The 17,297-nt window shown below is 42.4% G+C and overlaps 1 pseudogene; it reads left to right on the plus strand.

The window, feature by feature from the left end:
- The first annotated feature begins 887 nt into the window (after positions 1-887).
- On the plus strand, positions 888-2,975 carry LOC125472155 (annotated as a pseudogene).
- The last annotated feature ends 14,322 nt before the right edge of the window (positions 2,976-17,297 follow it).

Genomic DNA, 17,297 nt, shown 5'->3' on the forward strand with positions numbered 1-17,297 from the left:
TATAAGGAAAATCTGAGGGTTAACTAGTGATGTCACGGTTAATTTGGGGCATTGTCGTTCATAATTCAATGAAGGAATAACTGGAAATTGATTCATATGCATAAATATCATGTGTAGAGAAAGAACCCTTAGCTAGCTTCCCATCCATTCATTTCCGTCAAATCCATATTTACAATTTGTTTTGTTTCCAAGTATTCATTTTAGTTTAAATTCGTCCAAATCCAATTCCCCCTATTTCGTTGAAGTCTTAGTCTTAATGTTTCTTATTTTTAGTTTTGCTTTCTTCGAGCATTAAATAGTGTTTTATATTGTGTTTTTATGTTTTTAAGTCAATTTAGAAGGTTTTAGCAAGCCCTCCTAATCCCCGGTCTAGAACGATCCCTCACTTATCCATTCTACTACAATTGTCAAACGAGAGTTTAATTTGAGTGTCAAGTAATTCTCGCATCAAATTTTTGGCGCCGTTGCCGGGGATTAGCAACTTTGCTAATCCCTTGTCTTTATTTTTATATTTTTTTTGTTTTTCGTGCATTCTTATTTCAGATTCTCAGTTTGTTTGTTTCCTTGTTTTTTAGGTACTGTGTATGACTCGTAGCTCTCGGCCTATTATAGAGAACATCTCCGACTTTGACGGTGATTTTGAACGCACTTTGAGGAGAACGAGGAGTCAACAAGAGCCACCACAACCTCCACCACAACCTGGGCTTGAAGAAGACGAAGTAGGTGTAGAAGAAAAGCCCACGGATCAGATTTTTGAAGAAGAACAAGCCATGGCAGCAGATAATAGAACCATCAAGGAGCTTTCGGCCTCGGGTTTGGATAATGCATTGCCTCTTTGTATCCAATACCCCACGGCTGCCCAAGGCAAGACCGATGAATTTGAACTCAAATCCAGTTTGTTACACCATATTCCGAAGTTCCATGGCTTGTCTATGGAAGACCCCAACAAACACTTGAAGGAGTTCGAGGTGGTTTGTTCGAGCATGACCCCCGTCAATGTGGATGGGAGTATATTGAAGATGAAGGCCTTTCCATTTTCACTTATGGACAAGGCCAAAGATTGGCTCTACGAACTATCCCCGGGAACTGTGACTTCGTGGGAGAGTATGAAGCGTGCTTTCTTGGAGAAATTCTTCCCTACTTCGAGAGTGATTCTCCTACGGAAGAAAATTAGTGGTATTCAACAGAATCATGGTGAGACATTCCCGGCTTATTATGAGCGCTTCAAGGGCCTTGTAGCTTCATGTCCTCAACATCAAATGAAGGAGGAACTTCTCCTTCAATATTTCTATGAGGGCCTCATTCCTATCGAACGTCAAATGCTTGATGCATCAGCAGGAGGAGCATTGGTGGACAAAACACCAAGGGATGCCAAGGTTCTCATAGCCAACCGAGCGCTCAACGCTCAACAATATGAAGGAGTGGGCCAAAGGGAAGCCCCACGGCAACAAAGTGTAAATGAGGTGAGTGCTATTTCTGAAATTCAATCACAACTTGCTAATCTTACTTCTCTTGTTTCTCAGGTTGTGATTGGTCCAAAAGCACAAGAACACCAAGTTTGTGGCGTGTGCTCAATTCAAGGGCATCCATCCGACAAGTGCCCTCAACTAATCGAGAATGGTGGGTGGGAATCTGCCAATGCAATTGGTTTCCAAGGACAAAATCAAAATAACCCATACTCGAACACTTACAATGCCGGATGGAGGGACCATCCAAACTTCAAATGGAGGGAGCCACAACAAGCTGCCCAACAAGGAGGATTTAGGCCAAACCCCCCTGGTTTTTATTCCAAGCCGTATGCACCCTAACAATCCCAACAACCTTCGGCATTATCTCATTCAGGTACGTCTTTGGAAACTAATCAAGCTATGCAATTACTAACCTCTATTTCGCAGGGGTTGCAAAATCAAAACAACCGGATAGAAAATAACGAGAAGGAGATGATGGATATGAAGAAACAAATAGGGCAGATTTCTGAGTTCCTTGGACAGATTAGAGAGCAAGGAAAGCTTCCTAGCTCAACCACAGTCAATCCAGAGGGAGGATTCGAATCCGCCAAGGCCATCACCCTAAGGGGTGGAAAAGAAGTTGGGACCGAGCCAAACAATCCCAAATCTGCCCAGAAAGTAGATGAAGAGACGACACAACCTGAGGAAGTGTCTAGCTCACCCACGGTAAGGGTGAAAAACCCAATGCCGCAAGCCCCCAATCACCCTAACTCGGCCAAATCAGGTAATTTAAGTTCAAATTCATGTACTTCACGTCCTAATCTGCCCAATGTACCTTTTCCTCGCAGGTTCATGCAAGAAAAAAAGGAAGAAAGCGAGAAGGACATTCTTTAAACGTTCCGGAAGGTGCAAGTGAACATACCGCTTCTCGATGCAATCAAACAGGTTCCAAAGTATGCTAAATTCCTCAAGGACCTATGCAATACAAAGAGAAGAAGGGCAAACAAAGAGGTAGTGAAGGTAAGCGAGAATGTGTCCGCTGTTTTGCAACGTAAACTGCCTACCAAGTGCAAAGACCCCGGTAGTTTCACGATTCCTTGTGTGATTGGACATAATCGTTTTGAACATGCCATGCTTGATTTAGGTGCATCCATAAATGTCATGCCTTATTCTATTTATGCATCTATGAATTTGGGTGAATTAAAACAAGATGGTGTAATTATACAATTGGCCGATCGTTCTAACGCGTATCCAAAAGGAGTTTTGGAAGATGTGCTTGTGCAGGTGAACCATTTAATTTTTCCGGCTGATTTCTATGTCTTAGACATGGAGGATTCAGCCCATTCTACATCTTTGCCGATTCTCCTTGGTAGGCCATTCATGAAGACGGCCCGAACGAAGATTGATGTATACAAAGGCACCTTGACAATGGAATTCGATGGGGAAGTGATTGATTTTAATATTTCTGAAACTATGAGATATCCCGTTGATGACCATTCTTGTTTTTCCATTGATGTTATCGATTCTTTGGCGCAGGTATACCTTGAAGAATTGAACGAGGACGCCCTGAAAACAACCATCACTAAGGCCATAGAGTGCAAAAATGAAGGATTTTGGCCAATGCAAGGCCACGGCAAGGAGGAGGAATTCTTTGCCATGGGTTCTAGTGAAGAAATAATTGAGGTTGTGGCAGCCCTTGAGTCATTGCCACAACAATATGGTAAGGTTCCACTCTCACTTTCAAATTCAGTTTCCACTAAGATGTTACCTTCTGTTGTTCAGGCACCATCGCTTGAACTTAAGCCGTTGCCGGACCATTTGAAGTATGTGTTTTTGGGAGAAGGCGAAACATTGCCCGTCATCATTTCATCAAGTCTCACGGCAATGGAGGATGAGAAGCTTGTGAGGGTGCTGCGAGAACACAAAACGGCCATAGGGTGGACTTTGGCCGACATTAAAGGAATAAGCCCTACCACATGCATGCACCGTATACTTCTTGAGGAGGGGACTAAGCCATCCCGAGAGGCTCAACGCCGTCTCAACCCTCCGATGATGGAAGTAGTGAAGAAGGAAATAATCAAGCTTTTGGATTGCGGAGTGATCTACCCTATCTCCGATAGCCGTTGGGTCTCTTCGGTTCAAGTCGTTCCCAAGAAATCCGGAGTAACTGTTATCAAGAATGATGAGAATGAGCTCGTGCCTACACGCATTCAGACTGGATGGCGAGTATGTATCGATTACCGGAAGCTAAATGCCATGACTAGGAAAGATCACTTTCCTTTGCCATTCATCGACCAGATGCTTGAAAGGTTAGCCGGTCATGCCTTTTACTGTTTTCTTGATGGATACTCTGGATATAACCAAATTGTGATAGCCCCGGATGATCAAGAGAAGACCACATTCACATGTCCTTTTGGAACATTTGCTTATCGTCGCATGCCATTTGGCTTATGCAATGCACCGGCCACTTTCCAAAGGTGTATGGTAAGTATATTTTCCGATTTTGTTGAAAAGATCATTGAGGTTTTCATGGATGATTTCAGTGTATTTGGGAGTTCATTTGATAATTGCTTGGATAATCTGACCTTAATTTTGAAACGATGTGTTGAAACTAACCTTGTCTTGAATTGGGAGAAATGTCACTTTATGGTGAAACAAGGTATAGTTTTAGGACATATTGTTTCAGAAAAAGGAATTGAAGCAGATAAATTGAAAATAGACCTTGTACGTCACTTACCCTCTCCTACTTCGGTTAGAGAGGTACGTTCGTTTTCTTGGCCATGCAGGGTTCTATAGGCGTTTTATCAAGGACTTCTCCAAGATGTCTAACCCTCTTTGCCGATTGCTCCAAAAAGATGTGCCATTCAAGTTTGATGAAGAGTGTAATTCGGCATTTAACCAACTCAAGGAGAAGCTAGTCTCGGCCCCCATTATTGTACCTCCAGATTGGAGCCTTCCGTTCGAGCTCATGTGCGATGCATCCGACTATGCATTAGGAGCTGTTCTAGGACAAAGAAGAGACAAGCGGCCGCATGTCATATACTATGCCTCTCGGACTCTCAATGATGCCCAATTGAACTACTCCACGACGGAAAAAGAACTTCTAGCTGTGGTTTTTGCTTTATATAAATTCCGTTCATATTTAATTGGTACTAAAGTAATCGTTTATTCTGATCATGCAGCTTTGAGGTACTTGCTCACGAAAAAGGAAGCAAAGCCGAGGCTTATCCGTTGGATTCTTCTTCTTCAAGAATTTGATATTGAAATCCGGGATAAGAAAGGAAGCGAGAATGTAGTGGCTGACCATTTAAGCCGAATGATCCACGAGGAGCATGAACATGCCGTACCTATCCCTGAAACTTTTCCCGATGAGCAGCTGCTATCCATTGAGGTAAGTGAACCATGGTATGCAGATTTAGTGAATTACTTGGTGGCTAAACAATTTCCAAATGAACTAAACAAACACCAACGTGATAAGCTTAAAAATGATGCACGTTTCTATGTTTGGGATGACCCTTATTTGTGGAAGTATTGCTCAGATCAAATTGTACGTAGATGTGTGCATGATTCTGAATTTCACTCAATTCTAAGCTTTTGTCACACATATGCATGTGGTGGTCATTTTGGCACACAACGCACTGCCCTCAAGGTTCTAGAGTGTGGTTTTTATTGGCCGACTATATTTAGGGATGCTAGAACCTTTTGTATGTCTTGTGATCGTTGCCAACGAATGGGTAACACAGGTACCAAGGACCAAATGCCGCAAACCCCTGTCTTTAATGTTGAAATTTTTGATGTTTGGGGCATTGATTTCATGGGCCCTTTCCCTCCATCTTATGGTTTCACTTATATCTTGCTAGCCGTTGATTATGTTTCTAAATGGGTGGAAGCAAAAGCCACCCGTACTAACGATTCTAAGGTGGTTGCAGATTTCGTGAAAACTAACATTCTTGCTAGGTTTGGAATGCCGAGAGTAATCATAAGTGATGGAGGGTCTCACTTTTGCAATCGGACCATTGAGGCGTTGCTAAGAAAGTACCATGTCAACCATAAGGTCTCCACACCTTACCATCCTCAAACAAATGGCCAAGCCGAGGTGTCTAACCGAGAAATCAAACAAATTTTGGAGAAGACCGTTGGACCAACAAGGAGGGATTGGAGCTTACGTTTAGATGATGCACTGTGGGCATATCGTACGGCGTACAAAACACCCATTGGGATGTCACCTTTTCGGCTCGTCTATGGTAAGCCATGTCATTTGCCTGTAGAGTTAGAACACAAGGCACATTGGGCCGTGAAGACTTTCAACATGGACATAGATGCAGCGGGAGTCCATAGGAAGCTCCAATTGAATGAACTTGAGGAGATTCGGAATGAAGCCTATGAGAATGCCCGGATGTACAAAGCCAAGACCAAAGCATTCCATGATAAAATGATTCGAACCAAGACCTTCACAGTTGGGCAGAAAGTGTTACTTTTCAACTCTCGCCTACGTTTGTTTCCTGGTAAGTTGCGTTCTAAATGGATTGGCCCGTTTGTTGTTACTAACGTTTTACCTTATGGTGCAGTCCACATAAAAAGCTTAAGGAATGGCGTAGAATTCAAGGTGAACGGGCATCGGTTGAAGCCATATTACGAGCATGGTGTGGGGCAAGTGGTGGAAGACATTCCTTTCCATTCCGTGGGCTCAAATGAAGATTAAACGAGGGTACTCGTCCGGCTGAAAGACGTAAAAGAAAGCGCTTCGTGGGAGGCAACCCATGCATCCGAATAGACAAGAACTTGGAAACCCCTTTAAGAGACTTATTTTTATTCCTTTCTTTTTCTTTACTGCCTTTACTTTGCTTTCTTTCTCGTATTTGTTTATTTGCTTGCTCTGTTGTGACTTTCTGCTTAAAACATTGAGGACAAAGTTTGATTTAAGTGTGGGGGGGTAAACAATTCGTATTTGCATGAATTTCGTGGGATTTATTCACCTATCACTTAGAATGTTGTTTCTTGCTGTTTTAAGCGTTTTTAGAGTGTTTTAGTGTGTTTTATAGTGTCTTGGTATAAAACTCCGAAAATTTGATAAAAATTGAAAAAAAAAAAAAAAAAAAAAAAAATTCTTTTGAAAAACCCAAAAATATGTGTTTTTAGAGTCATTTGAGTCATTTTGGTGTTTGTTTGTGTCTTAGCGCTTCGTGGGAGGCAACCCATGCATTCAACAAAGGAAGACTTAGAAAGCACTCCAATTCCAGATTCCTAAAAACTCTTCTCTTTGTTGATATTTCGTTTCTGCCTTGTTAGGTTGTTTAGTTGTTATTGTTTGTTTGTTTATTAATTGTGTAAGTCTATGATTGTAACATTAAGAAAATGTTTTGATTTATTGATAGGCACTGCTAAACAAGGAAAGATGGTGCTTCACAAAGGTTGTTTGCTTGAGGCCCCACTACATGGCTTTACTCTTGAAGCGGAAGGTGTAGGAACAGAAGGCATCGGAGCGGAAGGCGTAGGAACAGAAGGCATCGGAGCGGGAGGCATCGAAGATAGAGCATTCCAGGCCTCAATACTTGGCCAAGCGCTGGATGAGCCAGGAAAAAAGTGCCTCTGGAGGAAAGACGAAAACCTTTGACGGTCACTGTGAATCCGACCTTCAGACTCTTGCAGCTCATCAAGCTTCCTCTTCATGCCCGTCGAATAGTTGTTTGCAAGCACGTGCAAACTTCTATTCTCATACTTCAGCTGCTGGATCTCCTGCTTGAGACTTTCCACCTCTGCCATCAATGATTCCACCTGACGGGAGCGGGTAAGCAGGCGTTGGCCCATGTTGGACACAGAACTCGCACACTGAACACTAAGTGCGAGGGACTCTTGAACGGCCAACTCATCGGACCGTCCTGACAGCAGCCTACTATCTTTTGGAGTGAGGAGGTTCCTAGCTACTATTGTAGCTGTTGTGGCGTCCTGCATCACGGAGTCTTCACCTGTGAGAGGACCGTTAGAAGAAAAGAAAGAAGGGCGCCATACGTTACCTTGACGCGGCGCGCCCGTTTCACTGCTAAGGCTCAATTCCAAGCTAAGGTTCGATGAGTTTGCCATTTTTTCAAAAGTGTTCAAAGAGAAGGGATGGAGTTAAATTTCAAAGGGCCGGAGTCGATTTTCAAGAATGGGAAATCTTCAGTGTGTGTTTGTTGTGGTGATCGATAGCTCAATAAAAAAGCCAAGGCAACGCGTCCACCAATTCAAAAAGCCGGAATTTCCGGCGTAATTTAGGCGACGCTTTCTCGGCTTTTCAGAAGGCACGTTCAACTTTGTCAAAAGATTTCTTCTTTTTAGACAACACGTGGAGGCCATCATCACAACTACACATCTTTAGCCAACAAGCGCAAAGTTCGGCGACGCTTTCTCTGCTTTTCAGAAGACGCGTGCAGCTTTGTCAAAAAGGAGCCGCATCTGCACTACCACGTGTCGCTCAGAAATCGAAGAGGCGTATTCAAAAATCGAAGAGGCGCCACTATTTCAAAAAGCCAGAGTTGCGGGATCAAAACGTTTGTCGACAAAGGTAAAAAGTACCACCACTTGCTATTATCTCTATATATGTCGACCTTCGTCTTTTATGGCAGGGCAAACCTGAAGAAAATGCCCAACTCTCCCTCATCTCTGAGGGTGCACTCCCAGCAAAGCCTTTCGAAATACTAAATTCTTTCTTCTTCCCCAAAGATGATACCAGATGCCTGGAGTACATATGACCCAGGAGGAAGCAGCACAACAAATACATGTGCTGATTCATTCACCGCTTCTTCAAAAGCAAAGGTATCTCATATCATCAAGGTCAAAAGCAAAAGTATCTCATATCATGCTCTTTCCCTGTCTTTTTCTTTGTCCTTGTTCTTACTCGCATGGCAAAGTAAAAGAAGCAATCAGCCGGCACTTAGAGTCAGTCTTCCGATCTGGAGCCAACTGCCTGGGATCTATTCCTGATTGCTTACCTAGCGTTGCTCTCGAGTAGTCATCTTCAACGGTTGATACACTTCCAGAGAAGGGACCACTCCTGCAAAGATTGAACAAAGAAACAAATAAAAGGGATAAGCTCAGACCTTCGGGGGAAACCAAAAGAACCATCCTGCTGCCCAGTTCAAGAAGTAGCACAAAGGAAAATCAACGATGGGCAGAAACCAGTTCAAGAGTAAGCCTATGGAATCACAAAGATCAAAGCCTCAATGCAATCACCAAGGAGAAGAGGGAATTTACACTCCATAACCAGATTTGCGTCCCTAAACTCTTCTCTTTGTTAATTACATTATGCCATGTTTAATATGTTTAGTTGCTTTTTGTGTGTTTACTTATGTTTTGTGTGAATCTATGCTTAAAACATTGAGGACAATGTTTGATTTAAGTGTGGGGGGGTAACTAAAGTGTTTTGATGCAAATTCGTAGGGTTTTATCCACCATAACTTCTAATGTTGTTCCTTGCTGTTTTAAGGTGTTTTTAAGTTGTTTTAGAGTGTTTTAGTGTGTTTTGTTTTATAATTCGAAAATCCCATAAAAATTTGAAAAATTGTTTTGAAAAACCCAAAAAGAGTTGTTTTAAAAGTCATTTTTGTGTGTTTGTGTCTTAGGGTACCTTCCAACACAATGATAAGGATTTGGTTTATAAATGCATGACGGTTAGAAAGAGTTATAAACATAGAGAAAAGTTTGATTTACTCTTGGTATATGCTTGGTTATGGTTATAATGTATGACTTCACATGCAATCATAAAAGAAAAATTCGTTTTTGTAACATGCTTGAAGGAAGAAACTCAAACAAACGCTACATCCCTGTGAGACTCGAGCCATTACTTTCTTTGGAGAGTTATTTTCTGTGATTCTTTATTTTCTAAAGTTGTTGCATGATCTCATTATTCCTTGCTTGGTTGCTACTTAGAATGCAATTGTATCATGATAGAACTAAATGCTAGAACTCATGCCCATTTCATTCAAAGCATGTTATTGATTTGCATAACACATATTCAAGAAGAAGTTGTGTAGTGACCACCACCATAGCCAAATAGCCTTACTTCCCATACTTCGTATATGTTGTAAGTTTTAACCCCGTTGAGCCTTGTTTAGCCTTTATTCTTTGTTTACCCACATTTTCCTCACCTAGCCTAGTGTAGGACTTTCCTATACCCTTGTTCTTAAAGTATAGTGAGCATGACTTAAATGAATTCCTTTTGAGTTACATTATGCAAGAAAATGAGTGTGGGGGAGTAAAAGTTTGTTCTTACGTTTATATGTATGTTTCGAGATTCAAAAGAAAAAGAAGAAGAAAAGAAAAAGAAAAAAAAAAAAAAAAAAAAAAAAAGGAGTGAAAATAAGTAAGAATGAACTCACGAGCGTTGATGGTTGAAGAAAGGGTCCAAAAAGTTGAATATGGCCCTAAGTTTTGTGTGACTTTCCCTTGGGTGTTCAAAGTTGATTTTTGCGTTCTAAAGGGAATTCTAAGTGCCTAATTCAAATACTTTGCTCACTATTGCTTTAAGAATGTTTGTTTATCCTTCACCTTTCTTTGTTAGCCAAACACCTTTAGCCCCGTTACAACCCTTGACTTCTATCTTGAGTGTTATGTATTTCAATTGTGGAGTTTGAACTTGGTATGAGCTTATGGTGTCACTGGTTCTCGCGTCTAAGTAGTAGCATTCCATTCATGAGATCATATCTAAACATGCTTATTAACTCCAGAAAATGCTTTCCTTATTATAACATATGTGAGTGTTCGTCTACATGTTTACATCAATCTCTCACATATAACTAGTGTAGGGTGTGTAGTCAGAAAATCTGTGTGAAAATAGAGTGCATTCTAGTAAGGAATTGAGGAAATTCTCTAAAGGCATGTTACTACTTTCGAAATGTGTTTTAAATGCTTAATTGTGAACTAGTATGTGGTGACTATGATTAAGAATGTACTTAACTGTAAAGATGGCTAAAAATCTATGGGACTAATGATTTTTAACTTGTCATGTGCATTGGAAATCTGAGACGATTGTTGGAAGGTGTAGGTTGTGTTTTGTTCGTTTTGTTTTGTTTTTGGTTTCTTTTATTTTGTTTTGCTCGAGGACTAGCAAAAGCTAAGTGTGGGGGTATTTGATAGGAGCATATTCATGCGACTTAAATGGCTTGTTCTCGTGCATTTACGTTATGTTTCTTTAGTTATTTTAGTACTTTAAGCTATTTTCGTGTGTTTATAGGTCCAAAGGGCCAAAGGAGCAAAAAGATGCATTTTGGAGACTTTTGGAGCACTTTTGGGCTAAGGATGGATAGCTTATGCTTGGAGCCAAAGTGTTGGACGAAATTGAAGACCTAATTGAAGACCAAAGTGTTGGAACCTTGTTCTCTTTAGTTTTAGGACATTTAAAACCTTTCCTAATCCCAATCATGCCATGCATAACACACATCCATTCTAACACATTGTCATTGCACATGCATTTCCTTCATTAGTTAATTCACATGCTCCATACTTATCATCACCACTCATTACTTATCACATATCATCACCACTTATCACTTATCATTCACCACTTATCATATCATACATTCATTTATCACTTATCATAATCATTCACTTATCACTTAACATATCATACACTTATCACTTATCACTCATAATCACCTACAACATCCACCTACTTCACCTACAACATCCACCTAATTCACCTACAACATCCACCTACTTCACCTACAACATCCACCTACTTCACCTACAAATGACATAGCCATATGTTCCCTCCACTACTCCTATAAATACCCTTGCATTCATTCATTCATGGACATCTCATTTTTCATACACAACACACCACAAACACTTCCATCTTCTCCCTAGCCGTGAGTCTCTCCATTTTCTGCACCATTCCCTTCCCTTTCTCCTCCATTTCTTCCACTTCCATAATCCCCCAATCCATTCAACACACCAACAACATCCCTTAGTCCTTGTGCTACAACGAAGACGAAGAGAAGAGGGCCTAAACGTTCATACAATTCACGTTTGAGTTGTTGGAATGTTTACGCGTTTCTTTGATTTCAATGTTTAAATTCAATTCTCTTTGTTTTGTAATATGAGGAATGGAAGAGAAGAGTGCCTAAACGTTCATACAATTCAAGTTTGAGTTGTTGGAATGTTTAGGTGTTTCTTTGATTTCAAAGTTATGAGGAACTAAACCCTTTTTGGCTAGGGGTGATTTCAATACCATGATTATTTATGTGATATGAATTGATGAATTCCGGTTATGAACTCTTGATTCGTGAATGCAATTGGCTTAACTATTTGATGATTAACTTATTTGTGTTTGTTGATTGAGGGTCGACACTTAATTAGCATGCATAAATATGTGGCTAAAGTTTAAGGAGGTTTCACATAATCGTTACTAACTTATACTTGAAAGTAGTAAAGGTCGCTTGTCACGATCGCGTTAAGTTTAATTCTTAGCATGAGTAACATGATGTCATAGTTGTAAATGCTTTGTCAATGCTTATGGTTTTCATTATTCTTAATGATCTTCGATTGTATCTCTATTATGATGACATGTAGGGAACTTTTGAGAATGTTTTGGGTTGTCGAATGATGCCATCCAATCCAATAATATAAGGAAAATCTGAGGGTTAACTAGTGATGTCACGGTTAATTTGGGGCATTGTCGTTCATAATTCAATGAAGGAATAACTGGAAATTGATTCATATGCATAAATATCATGTGTAGAGAAAGAACCCTTAGCTAGCTTCCCATCCATTCATTTCCGTCAAATCCATATTTACAATTTGTTTTGTTTCCAAGTATTCATTTTAGTTTAAATTCGTCCAAATCCAATTCCCCCCTATTTCGTTGAAGTCTTAGTCTTAATCTTTCTTATTTTTAGTTTTGCTTTCTTCGAGCATTAAATAGTGTTTTATATTGTGTTTTTATGTTTTTAAGTCAATTTAGAAGGTTTTAGCAAGCCCTCCTAATCCCTGGTCTAGAACGATCCCTCACTTATCCATTCTACTACAATTGTCAAACGAGGGTTTAATTTGAGTGTCAAGTAATTCTCGCATCAATAGATAAACTTTACGTTTGCAAGACATTAGCTCAAGTTAGTTCCAAAGACGCCAAGACCCACTCGGCCGCCGAAGAGATGAGTAAAACATCGAAAGTTTACACTTTCGATATCACCAAGGCTGATGCAATTTTCGACCAATTGTTGGTAGCAAAAATCATCAAACTTCGGCCAGGACACAACATCCCTAAGGCCGAAGAGTTGAAAGGCAAAATATATTGCAAGTATCATAATTCCAACAAGCATGCCACCAATAATTATGTTGTATTCCGAGACACGATTCAAAATTGGATCGAGAAAGGGAAGCTAAAATTCCCATAGAAACAGATGGCGGTCAACGTCAATCCCTTCCCCTCAACAACAATTGGTATGGTGGATGCTCATCTTCCTAAAAACAAAGGAAAAGGGAAGGCCGAATACGTCTCGGTGCAGCATATTCGTAAGCAGAATGGTCAAACAAGACTGAAGATTGATTTATTTTCAAATGCACCACCTACGGAGCCCTTGGGGCTGGCCATCGATGAACCTATGTCAGGTTCGAGTTCCGAAGAAACTCATGAATCAATGGTTTTATGCGGCCATTGTAAAACACCAGTTGAACCTAAAAAGAGGACATCTTCGGCGCCAACTTTAGGCCCACTGTTGACCTTTATAAAATCACCACAGGAACTCAGTAATGGTCCATGACGCCAAGTGTTTGAGAGACTCGGCCCACAGACACAAACAAAAGAGCAGGCCCCGGTCAGGCGACGTCTTGACTTTGATGCACCATTCTATAATGAAGATTATTACTCGCACAATGCCAGCAGTTCAGGCTCGTCAGTCGATCGAAAAACTTTCAAGCCGCCCAGGCCACGAGACCAACGTTGGTACAATTACAATTCTCCCACTGGCCTATATACAGCGTTGTCTAAATCTCAAAAACGTCGTCGCCAGCGGATAGATTGCATGGCTTGACGACAAGAAGCACATGCCAACGTTGCTACTCGGTGGCAGCCAAAAGAGGCTGTAGGAAGCGTTGATGATCAGCCGACCCCGACTATCATGATCGAATTACTCGGAGGAAAAAAGGCAGCTGCTCGTGACTTTGAGACCACCATTGAAGAGGTCGAGAAACGCATCAAGCTCCTTCTTCAGCCTGGGGAGACTAGAGCTCGTCTAGAACATTTTAGACAAGAGGCCGAAAGGAAACTCTCTCCGCTACCACCGCTAGGACCGGTAATCAAGATACGGCGCAATCTACACCCTCCATTCCTTGGTGAATCCTTGGAGTACATGCGAGAGTTTCATAAGAAATATTCCGCCAACGACTTGTACGGACTACTCAAGGTGTGTCAGGAAGCCCTCGACCTAGCACTGACGTGCCCTGATGCCGAGCAAATTATCTAAAAAACCTCCGACCCCGCAATGAAAGCTAGATTCCAGCATATAAGGGAGGCTCGGGTCCTCTACTTTGAGGTCGATCCCTACACGGATATCGACACTGCCAAATTACCTGTTTCACTTGAAAACCTTCAACATTTACGATATCATTTCGAAGTTTTCTCGACTGTATCTCTTTTCGGCCTTACGGCCAATGAGGAAAAACGGGTGGCGCGTTTAGATGCGTATTTGGACACAAGGAACGCCCGCATCGCCTACGAAGAACGAGCCCGTAAAGTACTACAAGGACGAAATAAGTCTTCGGCAGTAAACATGTTCGAGGAAGATAACCAGAATAAGATAGACTCGGTCAATACGCCTCAGGAGCCGGTTTGTGCCGAGGCACTAAGAAGTCCGATTGAAGATGCTCCGACAACGGATACTATGACTACTTCCGTGGAAGACAACGACTACGACTCGATGGATCCCTCGGTCCTTGAACATATAGAGATCAATATGGTCCACGTCCTACCGGCTAAGTTCCAACCAAGCACCCCTCAGTCAAATTTCTTGGATGGGGACGTAGTTGCTGAAGAAGCAACACAAGTGGATTTCGTCGCAAACGACGACGATGGAGAAGTCCGAAAAGGCGACAACCTTAAGGCAGCTTTAGCCGAACTATTCCCCCATTTCCCCCTCGGTTAATCTCCAACATCTAAAGCCGTTGTACGTCACGGCTCATATTGAAGGATTTCCCATTTCTAAAGTGTTTGTCGACTGTGGAGCCACAGTCAACATTATGCCGATGTCCGTCATGAAGGCATTACGCCGTTCTGATGATGAGCTTATCTCGTCAGGGATAACAATGAGCAGCTTCATCGGCGACAAGTCTCAGACCAAAGGAGTGCTCCCGTTGGAAGTCAGCGTTGCTGGTCGTCACCACATGACGGTATTCTTTATAATTGACTCCAAAATTGACTATAATGGCTCGGCCGCGATTGGATCCACCAAACCAGTTGCATTCCTTCATCACTATACCAGGTTCTCATTTTTGGGACGTCAAATCGGTCGTAGTGCACCCAGTCGATAATCAACCATTTGAGACCAACATGATTCAGGCTCGTTATTACGACGACCACGTCGGCTATATCACCCTTCAGGGTTTTAACGAGGATGGACGACCGACCAGAATTTCGGTACAGAAAGCTATCGAGGTAGGCGTTGAGACTGTCCAACAGGATTCGGTGAGACTCGGTTTGGCAGATTTAATTACCGATGCCGATGATTGACGCCACCAAACAAGAAAGGCGTCAGGCCGCGGTTTCCTCGACAATGGAACGTCTGCTAGCCCATTGGTACGCCATTGCCAAGCAGCCACATTCCAGTATAAACTTAATCGAATTTTTGGCTGAAGCAGATAACGGCCCAGTTCTATCTTTCGACAAAGTTCAGGCTGCACTGGCCGAACTCGAGGACAATCGGCCCCAAGTGAAGGACCCATTAGAAGAAATCAATGTTGGCACAGCTGATGATCCTCGACCATTGTTTATTAGCGCGTTACTACCACCTTCTATGAAGGTCGAGCTTTGTAAATAGCTTCATGAGTTTAAAGATTGTTTCGCGTGGAATTATCATGAGATGCCAGGCCTTGACCGCAACCTCGTCGAACATGAGTTACGCATCAAGGACGGGTGTAAGCCTTTTCGGCAATCCCTACGCCGATTCTTGACCGAAGTACAACTTGGCATAAAGGACGAATTAGTTTGGCTTCTAAAAGCCGAGTTTATTAGGACCGCTCGGTACGTCGAATGGTTGGCCAATATCGTCCTGGTGTTAAAGAAAAGTAGAGCCCTCCGCATTTACATCGATTTCCGTAACTTAAATCTGGCCACTCCCAAGGATGAATACACAATGCCAATCTTAGACTTGCTAATTGATGCTGCAACCAATCATGAGCTGCTGTCCTTCATGGATGGCCATGCCGGGTACAACCAGATCTTTATCGCTAAAGCCGACGTCCACAAGACCGCCTTCCGCTGCCCAGGGGTACTCGGTACCTACGATTGGGTTGTCATGCCATTCGGCCTCAAGAACGCCGGTGCCACATACCAATGAGCCATGAATACGATATTCCATGACTTGATTGGTACAATCGTAGAAGATGATGTGGTGGTGAAATCGAAAAGCCGCCGAACGCACCTGGATGATCTGCGGCAAGCGTTCCTCCGCATGCGCAAGAATAATCTAAAAATGAACCCGGCCAAGTGTGCATTCGGTGTATCGGCCGGTAATTTTTTTGGGTTTTTGGTGCACCATCGCGGTATTAAAGTAGAAGAAAATAAAGCTCGCGCAATCATTAGCGCTCCACACCCAACAACCAAGAAGCAGCTCCAGTCATTGCTCGGGAAGGTAAATTTTCTCCGCTGCTTCATCCCCAATTCGGCCGGCAAGCTGAAGGCATTCTCTACGCTCCTCAAACTTAAGGATTCCGACAAGTTTGAATGGTGCGAAGAACATCAAAAGGCATTTACGCAAATTAAGGTATCCCTTTCCACACCACCCGTACTAGTTCCAACTTGTCGCGGCAAACCTCTCAAACTGTACATTTCGGCAGCCGCTGAATCCATTGGTTGTCTCCTCGCGCAAGATAACGATGTTGGGCGTGAACAAGCTATCTTTTATCTCAGCCGTAATCTGAATTCGTCAGAGCTCAACTATTCACCCGTCAAAAAACTTTTCTTAGCTTTGTTTTTCTCCACATCAAAACTTCGGCACTACATGCTCCCATCTGTTATGCAGGTCATTGCCCAAACATATGTGATTCGTTACATGCTCGCTCGGCTTATCGTCAAAGGTCGAATTGGGAAATGGACACTAGCTTTATCCGAGTTCAGTCTACAGTACGTACCCCAAAAGGCCGTCAAAGGCCAAGCTCTCGCCAATTTCTTGGTCGAACACCCTTCTCCTTATGGTTTTGGGGGCAGCGACGTCGAAATCGACTTAATCACAACACGCGACACCCACTAGACTCTACATTTCAATGGTTCCAGTACTTCAACTTGGGCTGGTGTTGGTATTGCCATTCAATCACCCGACCACTACCGCTGGTATTTCTCTCTCAAGTTGGATTTCAGCTGTACAAATAATCAGGCCGAGTATGAAGCTCTTATCATCGGCCTCCACGTCTTACACGATTTGCGAGCATCCCGCGTTCTCGTCCTTGGTGATTCTGAACTAGTGATTAACCAACTCAACGGTGTATTCCGTTGCATGAGTTATACTTTGGCGCCTTATCACATGGTCGCCACCTATTTGGCCGAGTCATTTGAACGGATCACATTCGAGCATATTTCGCGTATTCGGAACATGGACGCCAACGAACTCTCCTAAATTGCCTCCGGAGCACAACTCACGGGGGGCAAGCTAAGCCGAGTAA

The sequence above is a fragment of a genome, unplaced genomic scaffold (genome assembly GCF_019419815.1).
Source record: "Pyrus x bretschneideri cultivar Hongxiangsu unplaced genomic scaffold, Pyrus_bretschneideri_v1 Contig65, whole genome shotgun sequence".
In the NCBI taxonomy this organism is placed as follows: domain Eukaryota; kingdom Viridiplantae; phylum Streptophyta; class Magnoliopsida; order Rosales; family Rosaceae; genus Pyrus; species Pyrus x bretschneideri.